General features: G+C 39.0%; 1 long non-coding RNA gene across 1 annotated transcript in view; it reads left to right on the top strand.

Annotated features, from left to right (window-relative positions):
• Positions 1–13,647, top strand: part of LOC130918099 (uncharacterized) — a 152,463-nt gene extending 138,816 nt beyond the window's left edge. Inside the window, exon 3 of the long non-coding RNA XR_009063560.1 lies at positions 12,458–13,647. This is a non-coding gene — a long non-coding RNA (uncharacterized LOC130918099). The remainder of the gene's footprint in view (positions 1–12,457) is intronic.
• The last annotated feature ends 612 nt before the right edge of the window (positions 13,648–14,259 follow it).

Raw genomic sequence — 14,259 nt, 5'->3', positions numbered from 1 at the left:
AATAACTTAATGTACTATGCCGAAGTAAGTGGGCAGTACTTAAATTGTCTGGGCAAAGCCCATTCATTTTCAATGGCAAAAAAACAAATGTCCCCAAATCAACAGGAAATTACCAAATATCAATAGGACATGTCCCCCAAATGACCTGATCTGTCCAGGACACGCCCCCTAAATGTCCCAAAATCACCTGATACGACCAGGACACGCCACCCAAATGTCCCCACATGACCTGATATTACCGGGACATGTCCCCCCAATCAACAGGAAGTGACCTGATAGGACCAGGACATGTCCCCCAAATGTCCCCAAATCAACAGGAAGTGACCTAATATGACCATGCCATGTCCCAGAAATGACCCCAAATCAGCAGGAACTGGCCATATATGGTCTCTGAAATGTCCAAAAACCAACATGGGCGGGGTAAAGATCTTCATCTTCACACAGCAAAGTCCAGAGTAATTTCTCCTGAAATTGCAGTTTCTATAACATATCTAGTTTCGCCAACTTTAAAATAAGAATTCACAAAATGGCATTATGGACATGTTTTTTTTTTTACTTTAGTATTTCCAAACAATATGACAACACAGCAAAAAACAGACTTCGCAACAAAAAGGCTTGGCTACATTTAGTCTGTAAAAATAAAAATACAAACTGATAAATAAAAACTAACATTCGGAACACATCATTTCCCATTACACATATTCCTTGCCAGAACATCTATGGCCTAGATCTGCAAGCACTAGGCCAAAAGTAACTTCTTTAATTTTTGCAGTTTTGGGCTTAGCTTTTGGTGTCCCAGGTTCAACAAAACCTTCTGAAAAAACTCAAAAATGTTTTTCATAGTTTTGGGGTATTCAAGATGCAGTGCAAAAATTAAAGCAAAAACAAGACAAATTGCTTTCGACATTGTGGGAACCTCATCCATAACAAGGTTCCCTTCAAGGATGATCGCAATGCTGCATGGCGTTAGTGGCATGTCCTCCGGTATGACTTGCAGAACCCCAACAGGAACTTGGACAAAGTCATCGGAAGAGTCTGAATCCTGCATTTAAAATAAAAACACAAATAATTCAATTAAGATGGAAAAACATCACACACACATTATAGTGTGTTCACTTTGATGATTGAAGTGCCTGCACATAATCATAGAGAACAAACCACAACTCTGTAATACTGTCTTAGAGAGCTCTTTAGATTACGAGCAGGTGGAAATGGCTGCATTTCATCACTAAACCTGCACAAAAAGGTAAAAAAAAAATCATATGTGGGACATCAAATTTGTAACTCCCAACTGATTCAGAATATGTCACTTTTTGTGACATCCCCACCTAAATTGGAAAACTTTTTTTTTTTTCCTTTGCATTTGGCACCTTATTTTTGAAGTAAAACAACATTTAACTCGCTTATTTCACTCTTTTATCATTTGACACTTTATTTTTTTAAGTAAAACACATCATTTTACTCACCCATATAACTTTTTTCGCATTTGGTGCACTTGTCAAGATACTGTGTCAGACGATATCCCAATTTTAACTTTAACAACTTTTTGGACGTGTACTGATTCAGAAAAAAGGCGCCTTTAAATGTAACATAACTGGCGTTACACACGTTTACATCCCAGCACTAGCATGACTTCACGGAGCCCCCCAAACACGCATGCATGCACACACCCGCACCACCGCGTCCACACACACGTCTCACCCGACATTACAGCTTGTTACACTGAGCTAACTAGTTAACTCAGAAGCATCACGCAAACAGCTAACAGACAGGACCGGCCTGCGGAGACATGTTAGCACAACACGTAGCTCACGGCTACACCGACTGGTCTAGTATGAACCCGCAGGCAAACACACACAGGCGAACATGCCAACATAAAGTCTGAGTGGACTTTCTTCTAACAATTCTTATTTTAAATATTAAATGATATTGACAAGGTTAGAAACAAAAGCTTTACCTACCAAAACCAAGTCAAGGCAACATTCAGTTGGCGCAATGATTCTGTTCTGACCGCTTTCTCGAATTTTCCTCCAGTGGTAGATGTAGATTCGCGCCACCTGGAAATGGACATGCGCACTACAGGTGCGCAGCTCTCATACCACAAACCATGCTACTCACTTAGTAGATTCAAGTTCATACAACTTAATAAAACAAGTAAGCTGGTAAAAAGTGCAGACAACTCAATATGAGAAAGTAAACTTTAAAAACTAGTATGAATTAAGTGAGATGAACTATTTAATCTTGAGTCAGGACAATTTTTCCATTTACAGTGTATGGGTAAAACATTAGGTTATTTGATTTTGCAGTCCTTACCAAAAGGTAGCAGTTTAACCTCATGGTGGGAATCTTTGACAACATAATTGCTGTCCTTCTGTTCATGAAAATAGTGTCCTAACAAAGAAAAAATCCACTAGTAATTTTCCTCATGTTGATCATTTATATGCTAACTTATTCGTGAATGATTCATGAAGCCATTAGTTGTAACTGAACCTTACACAGGATGCATTACTGGACTGCCGTCTCACTTTTTTGCCATCCCCAACTTCCTCATTTGTCCTTTGTCTTTCCCACGTGTTCCGCTACTGTCGTCTGGCCGGAAATCTCTCCGCCCTTACGCATCAACCACCGGCCCGCTGAGACTCATCCGACTGTCAGTGCTTCCATACTGTTCCCCGTTTGTGTATTTTAGCCAGCCGTGTATGTGTGAGCCATGCCTTTGTGGGTACATGAGATCGTCTTTTATTTCCCCTCATCATCACTAACAGGGTTTCCCAGGCTCTGGCCAGCAGAGTGTGGGTCACAGGGCAGGAATCAAACAGCAGAACAATGGAAAGGTTCCTCGACTTAACCTCCTAATGGGCTCTCAATGGCTCCCCTGGCTCCCTCAAAACTACCAGCCACTGGATTCACTTACCTCACCCCATAAGATAAGGGTCGTGTGGATGAATGAGCGAGTAGAGGTGCGAGTTTGAGAGCCAGACCACAGACAGGATCACCAACTATTTTTTTGACGACTGTGTTTTTGTGGAATGATTTATCACCAAAGCAAGCAAGCAAAAAGTATGTTTCCTAAGTCTCACTTTGCTGACCTTTACAGATACATTTGACAATGATACGCTCTGTAACATCGTTCAAGCACAAATTTGTTCAATATTCCAAACGATTCTCTAGAACACAGCATGACACCAACTCTCGACTTTGTGCAGGAATGTGGGAAAAAAACACTTGGAATACAATTTTAAAGCCAATTAAGTATCACACATCATGTTTATTGATTAGATTGCACAAACAAATTTGAACTTAGGGCATCGTCTTGACAAACAGCACAGGTTTGCCGACTTAACCCCTTTACTCCAAGGTTTTATAAATGTATTTGCTTTCAAGTAGAGTAGATGCTAAATCAAGTTGATAGAAGTGGACCATTTCAAATCCAATCTGGGTCACTTTCATATGTGGTTTAAATCCAATCTGGGCCTCTTTTTTCCAGAATGTGGCGGCAGTCTAAACTGTCAAGTCTCCCAAATCAGAAGTTATGCAACAATTACGTCAGCAAAGAGCGAGAGTGATCAGGCAGGACAGCAGCGATAGCTGTGCATTAGCGTTAGCTCCTAGCTTAAACTTGGTTTTTACGCAGGAGGCGTTTACTACAGCCATTAAAACAAATGCATAAATCAAATGAAGAAAAAGATAAGCCTAATAATGCTCGGTTTTCTTTCTGTGCGCCAAATTAGCAATATTTCAGTATTGCTTACATAGCCGAGCCGGGGCAAACTGACGCACACACAGTGCGTGCATGCGTTCTATCAATCTATATAAACTTTGCATAAAAGACTAAACAGGGATTATTAATGTATGTTATTTGTGTCCTCTTTTTGGAAATCAAAATATGATCACCCTGGAATGACGTATAATCAGCAGGTGTAGTCTAGGGTGACCAAACGTCCTCTTTTGCCCGGACATGTCCAACTTTCACGTCGTGTCCTCGTCATCCGGCCGGGTTGACTACAGTAAGGAGTACTTCTAAGAGACGTTTATAGTGCTCTGTACACCTTTCTGTAAGTTTATCTCCTGTTAATGTCGCTTATGTGTCGTCTGTTTTATATTGGATTATACGTGTACAAAGAGATGCAGTCTGTTGTATTAGTCTTGTATTAATTGTTCTGCTTTCGTGTATTTGGTTGAATGTTAGTATTATATTCTAAGTAGGAGTGCCTGCCCAGTTGTTGAGTTTTTTTTTACGATAAAAACATATATAATGGCAACTGTTGACCTCTGTCGGAGATTTGTACTGGCGTGAAATGTAAAATCCCGTTTGGTGTCGCATCGTTGCGCTGCCGATGATTGTAAACTTTTATAGCAAAGTCTGATTTTGCCTCGTCTCCTGGTACTCGCTAATAGGGTAGCTATCAGTGAGCTAAGCTGCGCTAGGCATTATGGGAAACGTAGTTTTGAACTGTTGCGTTTGAAAACATGTTGGTTGAATAATTTGTCAGTTTATTTCGGTTATTGTTTGCGTGCAATCTAGAACATTGAATGAGAACAAAAATTGAGTGGGAATAACAAAGTCTCAACGTCAATTGTTGTGATAGTAATTTATAAAAATGTTTATGTGGCACATAGCCTACTTTTTGTGTGTGTGTATATTGACTGGACTACATTTCCAAGGGTCTGCAATATATTATTATTTTTTTATTAATTATTTTTTTATTTGCATTTTTATTGTTTAATTTTTAGGAAGAATAAAGCCTGTTGAGTAAAAACTTATTTCCATATAGTACATAATATGTACTATATGGCTGTGACGTGCAGTGAGGTTCATGGTTGGTGAGGCACTGACTCCTTTAGTGTCAGATTTCCAAATATATAAACCAAAAAGGGTAGCTTATTCAATTGGCTACTGGTTATTTCATATCTCATCAGCATTCTTCACAAAACACGCACACACGGTACATATTATCGATACGTAAAAGTAAGAAAATAACATGCATTTGCTCTACACCCTCAATGTGTTGGCCATCGCAATTCTATAATTCATGCAACATAAATGAGAGTAAAGAGTGGTGTACAAAACCACAGAATTCAATTCTGACCTTTAGTGAAATATTCAGTTGTTTTTAAAACTTTTAATTCTGATATTCTGATACTTTAATCAATTTATTACAGATTGCTAAACAAAAAGTGTGAAAAGAAAAACAAAGAATATTTTATTTAAGGCCAAAATTTAGTTTTTAAATATTCTATTGTATTTTTCTTAGTCTAAGCTTTTTTTTTTTTTTAATAAGCTTGAAATGAAAACTGTTTGTCTTGCGCCTGCCCTTCACCACAAAAACCGCCGTTACTTTGGAAAGGCATAGGTTTGGTCTCAGCATTCGTAGGGACGATATAACAGCATAACCTGCATGTAGGTACACTTTTTGCTGGGGACGGGACATTAATAAGACCAAACAGATTGGATGAAGGGGGCAAAGGGCCACATTTCTCATGTATATGAACCTAATTAATTAATAGGCAAAATGATCAATGCAAAATAAATCCTTATCTACTGATAATAACTTTTACGTGCATTGGTTCAGATGATACACTGTTCGATTCAAACCTTTGTTTTCAAAAAATACTAAAAAAACATTTTGAAAACTTCCTGAATAAATGTCTGGTTTTTATTAGCAAACATAAACATAATGAAAATAATTCACTTAATAATGGTAGGGTCAATTCTATCCTTACAACATATGGAACTATTGAAAGATCTAAATTCTCTATATAACTGAACATTATATCATGCAAAAAAGGTAAGGTTGCTTAAAAGTTGGTGGGGACAATTTTAGCATCCTGAAAAGTTGGTAGTGTTATGTCCCTACTGTCCCCATGCAAACCTACGCCCTTTTTGTAAAAGTCCTCCTTATTTTCCTTTACTTTAAAAAATCTCTCCGCCTCAATGGAGAGGATTACTTCAATTAGATCGTTCTGTGTTCTATTTGACAAGCCAGAAAACACAGTGGATGTGTCCAAATGTCTAGCTAACCTTTCATCTTTCTCAGCAAAACCATGTAATCGTTCTACATATATGCCACGTTTAGAAGAACTTACACGCTCATCGTTACCACGAAATGTTAACTCCTGTTTAGCTAGGATGCAGGTTGCATTAATAAGGTCTTTCAAACTCTTTCGGTTTTCCTTTGCCTTAGCATTGTGGATGCTACCGTTGAGCTTCCGCTGTTCGTCAAAGCCAAATCGATCCTTGAGCTTCCAAAAGTTTTTAAAGCAATCAGGCTTTGAATGTGAGTGGTCGAGCTCTCATGTTTGCTGAGGCTTCGTCGTAGTTTTTTAATGTCACAATATCTTGTGTTAGTCCAGACATTGGCACAAGTTGAGAAGAAAAGGCAGGGAAAGCAGCAAAGGCGATTTTTCGAAGGACAGCCACATAGCCAGTCTTTTCGGGTGTACCAGTCAGTTTGAAAAGCGCGAGTTATCTTCTGTCCCGTAGTTTGAAGCAAACCTTCTAGCTCCGGTGTTGTGTTAACCGTGTCCACATTTAACGGAAAGTCCAGTTTCACGTACGCCCCCTTGCAGTGCGGCAGAGTACTATCTGCCGCAGCATGTGCCTTTTCACTGCGGTTTTATTTCCCATCAGCAAAACTAAATGTGTCGCTAACAAACATTAAACTTTAAGGGTTAAAGACATTAGCCAGACTGTGGAAAATCAGGTCAAATAAACGTATCTGGAAACATTATAATGGCGACATGCAGATGTACGGCAACCAGCACGCTCCAATTCCATGTATCAACCCAGTTTGTTATGGATTGCGCATTCAGAGGTGAGGCTTTACTCGTTGCTGCCGCACCTCTCGTTTCACTTCTTTATTTGAACAGGAAATAGGAAAATTCAGCGATTTTGACTATTAAAAAAATGCTTGAAATGAGTCATACATAAAGAGCAATGGACAAATAATAATATGACTTTGATGCTATAATTATTTTTTTGTCATGATGACAGGTGAGGCTCTGCCTCCCCTGCCTCCCCTGACCGCACGTCACTGCTATATGGCAATTTTCTTTTTTTTTTTTTTTTTTTTTTAATAAAACTGAATTTTTCTGTCCATACGAAGGAGACACACTTTAAACATATTAAAGTGATATAGGCATCTTTGAGTGAACTTTGAGTAAAATTCAAGTATCTTGAGGCCGGGCCAAGTGTCCTCTTTTTTTGGAAATCAAAATATGGTCACTCTATGCATTATGAACCTTGACTAATTGGTATAATGTCGAGTCACTTGATTATTGTTGCAATGTGTCATTAGTGAAACTGGTAGAGCTACTGTTGACATCGCTGGCAAAAAATAAACAAATAAATAAATAAAATCTGATATGTAGATTTAAGAGGATGAAATGTAAATGTAGCAACTAGTGTAGCCCAAAGTAGCGGAGTAAGAGTAGTGTTTCTTCTTCACAAATCTACAGTACTTAAGTAAAAAGTATTGCGTGGTAAAACTACTCTTAGAAGTAACATGTTACTACCCACTTCTGAGATGGACTATACTGGTTGCTAGTCAATTCTAGGGCTCACACAGACAACTAATCATACACGCAACCACACCGCCATTGAGTACTTATCTCATGCCTCCTGTGCATTGCCTGTACACCATCCACAATAGGAGTGGGAACCACTTGCTACCTCAAGATACGATTCGATTTGCGATACAAAGCTCACGATAACGATGATCAGACGACATGGCGATACAACAATTATCGATACATTGGTCAGGAAATCATTCTATTCTACACACAACTAATAAACAGAAAAACAAGCTTCTGCTGTGAATTGGAATGAGTTTATCACTTGTAGACGTCCAATCCATTTGAACTGGGAGGGTGCCATTCGTTCATTCGCTGCCATCCTCCCCCTCCCACTTTTTTTTTCCCTCGTCACTCCAAAAAAAAAAAAAGTGGGGTTTTCGGGCTGGGCCTGCAAATCTAGTTAATTGATCGGGCTCGGGCCGGGTCGGGCTACAATACCAGAGGGCCGTGTCAGGTCGGGCTGGATTTTTTAGGCCCGATCTCACCTCTATTGCACAAATATAGTGGGCTAGGCCTACATTTTACTTTTGTTCTACATTGCAATTTGGTTGATGTTTTGTTTGCAACTGAACTGATCCCTGGATTGATATTGCGATAAAGATGCTGCTGCACTACAATATTTTCTTTGTTGTTTTCTTTAATATTTACTTGAATATTTTTATTGATGGGTCGTTGTGACTAAAATACAGTGACTGTTATTACTGATTTTGCACAGGAGTTCAGATGTTGCACTGTGTGAAAGGCTGCTACTGTGTGTAAAAAAAATTAGAAAGCCCTGGTCTCATTCAAAGAACTAATTAAATGCTGTGATCTGTTTTTTTTTCATATACAGTGCCTTGCAAAAGTATTCAGCCCCCTTGAATCTTGCAACCTTTCCCCACATTTCAGGCTTCAAACATAAAGATATGAAATTTAATTTTTTTGTCAAGAATCAACAACAAGTGGGACACAATCGAGAAGTGGAACAACATTTATTGGATAATTTAAACTTTTTTAACAAATAAAAAACTGAAAAGTGGGGCGTGCAATATTATTCGGCCCCTTTACTTTCAGTGCAGCAAACTCACTCCAGAAGTTCAGTGAGGATCTGTCCTAAATGACCGATGATGATAAATAGAATCCAAATGTGTGTAATCAAGTCTCCGTATAAATGCACCTGCTCTGTGATAGTCTCAGGGTTCTGTTTAAAGTGCAGAGAGCATTATGAAAACCAAGGAACACACCAGGCAGGTCCGAGATACTGTTGTGGAGAAGTTTAAAGCCGGATTTGGACACAAAAAAATTTCCCAAGCTTTAAACATCTCAAGGAGCACTGTGCAAGCCATCATATTGAAATGGAAGGAGCATCAGACCACTGCAAATCTACCAAGACCCGGCCGTCCTTCTAAACTTTCTTCTCAAACAAGGAGAAAACTGATCAGAGATGCAGCCAAGAGGCCCATGATCACTCTGGATGAACTGCAGAGATCTACAGCTGAGGTGGGAGAGTCTGTCCATAGGACAACAATCAGTCGTACACTGCACAAATCTGGCCTTTATGGAAGAGTGGCAAGAAGAAAGCCATTTCTCAAAGATATCCATAAAAAGTCTCGTTTAAAGTTTGCCACAAGCCACCTGGGAGACACCAAACATGTGGAAGAAGGTGCTCTGGTCAGATGAAACCAAAATTGAACTTTTTGGCCACAATGCAAAACGATATGTTTGGCGTAAAAGCAACACAGCTCATCACCCTGAACACACCATCCCCACTGTCAAACATGGTGATGGCAGCATCATGGTTTGGGCCTGCTTTTCTTCAGCAGGGACAGGGAAGATGGTTAAAATTGACGGGAAGATGGATGCAGCCAAATACAGGAACATTCTGGAAGAAAACCTGTTGGTATCTGCACAAGACCTGAGACTGGGACGGAGATTTATCTTCCAACAGGACAATGATCCAAAACATAAAGCCAAATCTACAATGGAATGGTTAAAAAATAAACGTATCTAGGTGTTAGAATGGCCAAGTCAAAGTCCAGACCTGAATCCAATCGAGAATCTGTGGAAAGAGCTGAAGACTGCTGTTCACAAACACTCTCCATCCAACCTCACTGAGCTCGAGCTGTTTTGCAAGGAAGAATGGGAAAGAATGTCAGTCTCTCGATGTTCAAAACTGATAGAAACATACCCCAAGCGACTTGCAGCTGTAATTGGAGCAAAAGGTGGCGCTACAAAGTATTAACGCAAGGGGGCCGAATAATATTGCACGCCCCACTTTTCAGTTTTTTATTTGTTAAAAAAGTTTAAATTATCCAATAAATTTTGTTCCACTTCACGATTGTGTCCCACTTGTTGTTGATTCTTGACAAAAAATTAAAATTTTATATCTTTATGTTTGAAGCCTGAAATGTGGCGAAAGGTTGCAAGGTTCAAGGGGGCCGAATACTTTTGCAAGGCACTGTATATATCTGAAAGTATTTTCATTTGACTTCAACCAGGAGTGACACAAGAGGCAATAAAAATTTGTTTAATGTCTGACCGCTTGTGTTGCCTCATGATTCACGAAAAATATGCTTTGCTTTAGAATTTTAATGCATCCCAGGGTTTAATGCATCGCAATGCATTGCCGACTCGAACCGAATCGAATCGTGACCCTCTGAATCGAATCGAATCGAATCGTGGCCCTCCGAATCGTAATCGAATCGAATCGTGAGGGCAGTGCCGGTGCACACCTCTAGTTCCCAGTGTAAATAGAGCACTGTCAATGCAGCCCTAGAGTTAACTGAGACACTATTTTGGTGGAAGATTTTGGTAGCAACTTGTTGGTTCATTTAAAAAAATTTTTTTTTTAGACATTGACACCTTTTTAAAACAATATCTCAATTCTTGGCAGGAGCATATCGATAACCTTTTGGGATACAAAATATCCCGATATATCACCATTTCGACATTTTGTCACAACCCTAATCCACAATTTACATAATACATGCAAAGAAATAATATCATATGTTTTTTTTCTTATTGAAGACATCTACAGTATTTCTTGTGGTGGCTGAGTGGGATCATGAAAAAAAAAAGTCAGTTTCAGTTTATTCGCACATCATCAAATACAGTACATGAGCATACGCTAGCAGTTCACATGTTAAGATGGGCGAATAGGGCACTCCAAAGAAGCTATTCAAAGCTTTTAGCAGGGGCCCAGTTAGACAACACACACATACACACACATACAATTAACTGTGGACAATTTCAAAATGTTGGTTACAATGGATTTGATAAGAGACACTAGTAGTGTTATTCAAAGAATCAGCATATTATATATACATTGCTAGGAGATGAGTTTTGAGTTTTTTCTTAAAGATGGAGATGGAGTGTGACATTTTAAGTGTTTCATCCAGTTCATTACAAATCTGTGGTCCTTTGTACACAATGCTAAAGCTTGTACACTTTAGCCCTCGTTTTTTCTCTGTGATTTGATGTTTTCTTCTGGTAGTATACGTGTGTTGAGGAGTACAGACTGGGATGAGGTCACCTAATTTATAGTTTAGTCTATAGATAATCTGATACATTACACAAGCATTTTGGTAATAGTTGTGGTCTTTAAGCCTCAGGAGGTGGTGGCGGTGAAAAATTATTTTAGTTGGACCATTAAACTCAGACCATGTTAGGGCACGTATTATGTATTTTTCTGTAGTATTTCAAGCTTTTTTAAATAAGTTGGATATGTGTTGCACCATATGACATTACAGTATTGTAAGTGTGGTTCAAATAAAGATTTATACAAAATGAGAAGTGCAGAGAGTGGGAGATAGTGTCTCAGTTTAAAGAAAAGAGCAGCATATTTTGACAGTTTATTTGTAAGATCATCAATATGTTTTCTAAAATTAAGGCACTCATCAATATGGACTCCCCAAAATTTTGTAGAGTCGACCCTTTCAATGTTTTCTCCGTTTATTTTTAGGCAGATTTGTTTAGTGGCTTGTTTTTTATGGTAGCGAAACACAGTGTAATTTGTTTTATTGATATTTAGAGATAGTTTATTACATTTTAACCATGTGTCTATTTTCTTTAATTCACTATTTATGATTTGCTCAAGCGCAGTTGGATTTTTATGGGAAAAAAACAAATTTGTATCGTCAGCAAATATTACCTTATGTAAAACGGACGTGGAATTAACAAAATCATTCATGTACAGGTTGAAGAGGAGCGGCCCTAAGACGGAGCCCTGGGGGACTCCATGTTTGATGAGTTTGTTTGATTTAGAATTGTTAATGTTGACACACTGATGTCGTCCAGACAGATAACTACGGAACCAGTCTAGTGCTAGGCCTCTAATCCCATAATGCTGCAGTTTATTGATGAGTATTTTAGTGTTAATGGTGTCAATCATTGTTTTTTTCCATTCATTTTATTGGAGAACAATGATTTGTTAGCGTTTTTGCGCATTGTTACAGAATGAATTAAGCTGCGAAAAGGGATATCCCAGAATTTCGAATGTATTTTTTTTTTTTAAATCCAGTTAGTGTCAACAGATGAGTCTGAAAGTGTTTCGGGTTCATAATGTAAGGTATATTTATTATTTAAAGTACCCTCTTTGAGCCCTGTGAACCATGAGTGCTTGAAAGTATGCCTACTGTAGTTGTCAAAATCTGTTAACCGCATACGACTTGGTGTTGCGGCACTTGACTCCGCAAGTTGCACTTTAACAATAATTACTTTCATCGCGTTGGCAGTCTCCGAAGCACCTCGCGGCCCACAAACCCGCACAGACAAGTGGCCTCATTTATTTCCACACAGGGAAATAATTTAGCGGTGTCAGCCGCTAACGAGCTCGAGCACGGGGATTCCTAATTAGATTCACTTTGTTTGTGTCATTTTAATTACGTTGCGCTTTTCCCAACAGTCGCTCCGCCGAGTGATCCTCTCGTCTCTCAGCACTGCTGCCATGCACGGGTCCCAGCAGAGCCCAGCAAAATACGACGAGCTGAACCCTCCTAAGTGTGGACCAAAGCTGCGACAGGCCCGGTTTTATGTAAATTTGTTGATGCCGAATATGTTTGGACACCGCGCGGCTTTAATCTCCGCCAAAGAGCCATAAAGGTCACCGTCTTCTGATGCAAACAAATACACCCTCTAAACTTTTTTGGTGATGAATCATTATTTATTGTTCTAAATGAAAAGCACGGTGGACAGCTTTGCGCTGCCTGTGTACTCCTAAGCGGTGTGTATATGTTCGCCGTTTGAAGGGAGCGAACGACTTTGAGGTTCTTTTTGAAGTGATCCCCCGAGACGCAGTTTGCTAATTATTTGCTCTTTCATGATGAATTCAGCTGCACTTCATTAGATGCTTCCCACTGATGTTGTCGTCTTAGATCCTGTTTCCTCAATGCGCACCGTGAACCATTTAGGTAATTGAGTGATTAATTGATAGCTAATGATCAACACAGACCTTATGTTCTACTTTCATTTAGAACTTGACTACCCCTTTATTGAGTTGTTACTTGCAATTGCGAAAAGTTTTCAATTCGATGAGAGGCCTTTTACCTCCAGAGGGACTACGAAAGGGGAGAATGGTTGCTTTTAAAGAAAGTGGATGGGGAAAAATAACACAAAAAACCCTTGAGGTGTTGGCATGTCCCATCACTGGTGTTGTTAGTGAGGGTTTCATCATGATCAGTCTTCAGGGAGCTACCTCCACTGATGAGGTCCTGTCAATCACACGGCTGCGGGCCAAGGCCTGGTTTGAAAGGGTCACCTCAAACAAGGGATCCTAAACCTCCAGACTCCCGAATCGTATTAACGTTTGATGATTTTGGTTGGTTTTGCATTAACATTCATCATGGATCAGTAATTAATTGAGGTCAGATATTATCGACTAAATGCTTATTAATTATACTCCATATTTGCTCTCTGCTCACCATGCATACCACCACCATCACTCTATGTTCCAGCAGCAAATTCAAGATTCATGTTATGTGACTTAGTGCAGTATATGTTAGATTTTCAGTTATAGTGGATGAGTTTTGGATGTGTGCCACTCAATAAACCGGAAAGTTATTTCCAAAAAGAATGTGTAAATGTTAAAAACTAACAGCGATGATGAACTGTATAAACACATGAGAGCTGATCCCAGATATCCTTTTTGTCGTGGAACAATATTTGAGGCTTTAGGACAATATCAGCACAGCTGTGTGTACACTTTCACCATTGGGTCATCGCACATAGCTCACACTACCTCCTGAATTCTCTACAACAGGAAATCTGGAGCTTCAGAGGAAATAGTAACATACTGCATATTTCTAATGTTGTTGTTTTTTTTTTTGTTTAAATAACAGCATTTTGGCATACCTGCAAGTCCTTTCTTGTACTGTAGTTTACAGTAGTGAGGTTTACAACAAAAAATATCTTGAACTTATATTTTTTTGCAAAGATAAAAAGCACTTTGTAATATTGGTTTACAGTTTTTCTCAGTTGCTTTAGTACATTTCTCTGCTCAGAGTTGAAATTTTCAAAACTACTTGTTCAATCGTCACAACATTGTATCACTGGTGCACATCAAAAAGCAGTTTCTCATTTATTTGAGCAAGTTGCAAGTTGTTTTTGTGCATACATGCAAATTATTTTGTACAATTCTCTGCTGTTTCCAACATTATCAGATGCATCTGTCATGATGGACAAAATGGATTATCATGGGTCTCTATTGTA

This window comes from Corythoichthys intestinalis, chromosome 6 (genome assembly GCF_030265065.1).
Source record: "Corythoichthys intestinalis isolate RoL2023-P3 chromosome 6, ASM3026506v1, whole genome shotgun sequence".
NCBI classification, from domain to species: Eukaryota; Metazoa; Chordata; class Actinopteri; order Syngnathiformes; family Syngnathidae; genus Corythoichthys; species Corythoichthys intestinalis.
The sequence above is the reverse complement of the archived record's forward strand: the minus strand, read 5'-3'. Positions and strand labels throughout refer to the sequence as shown.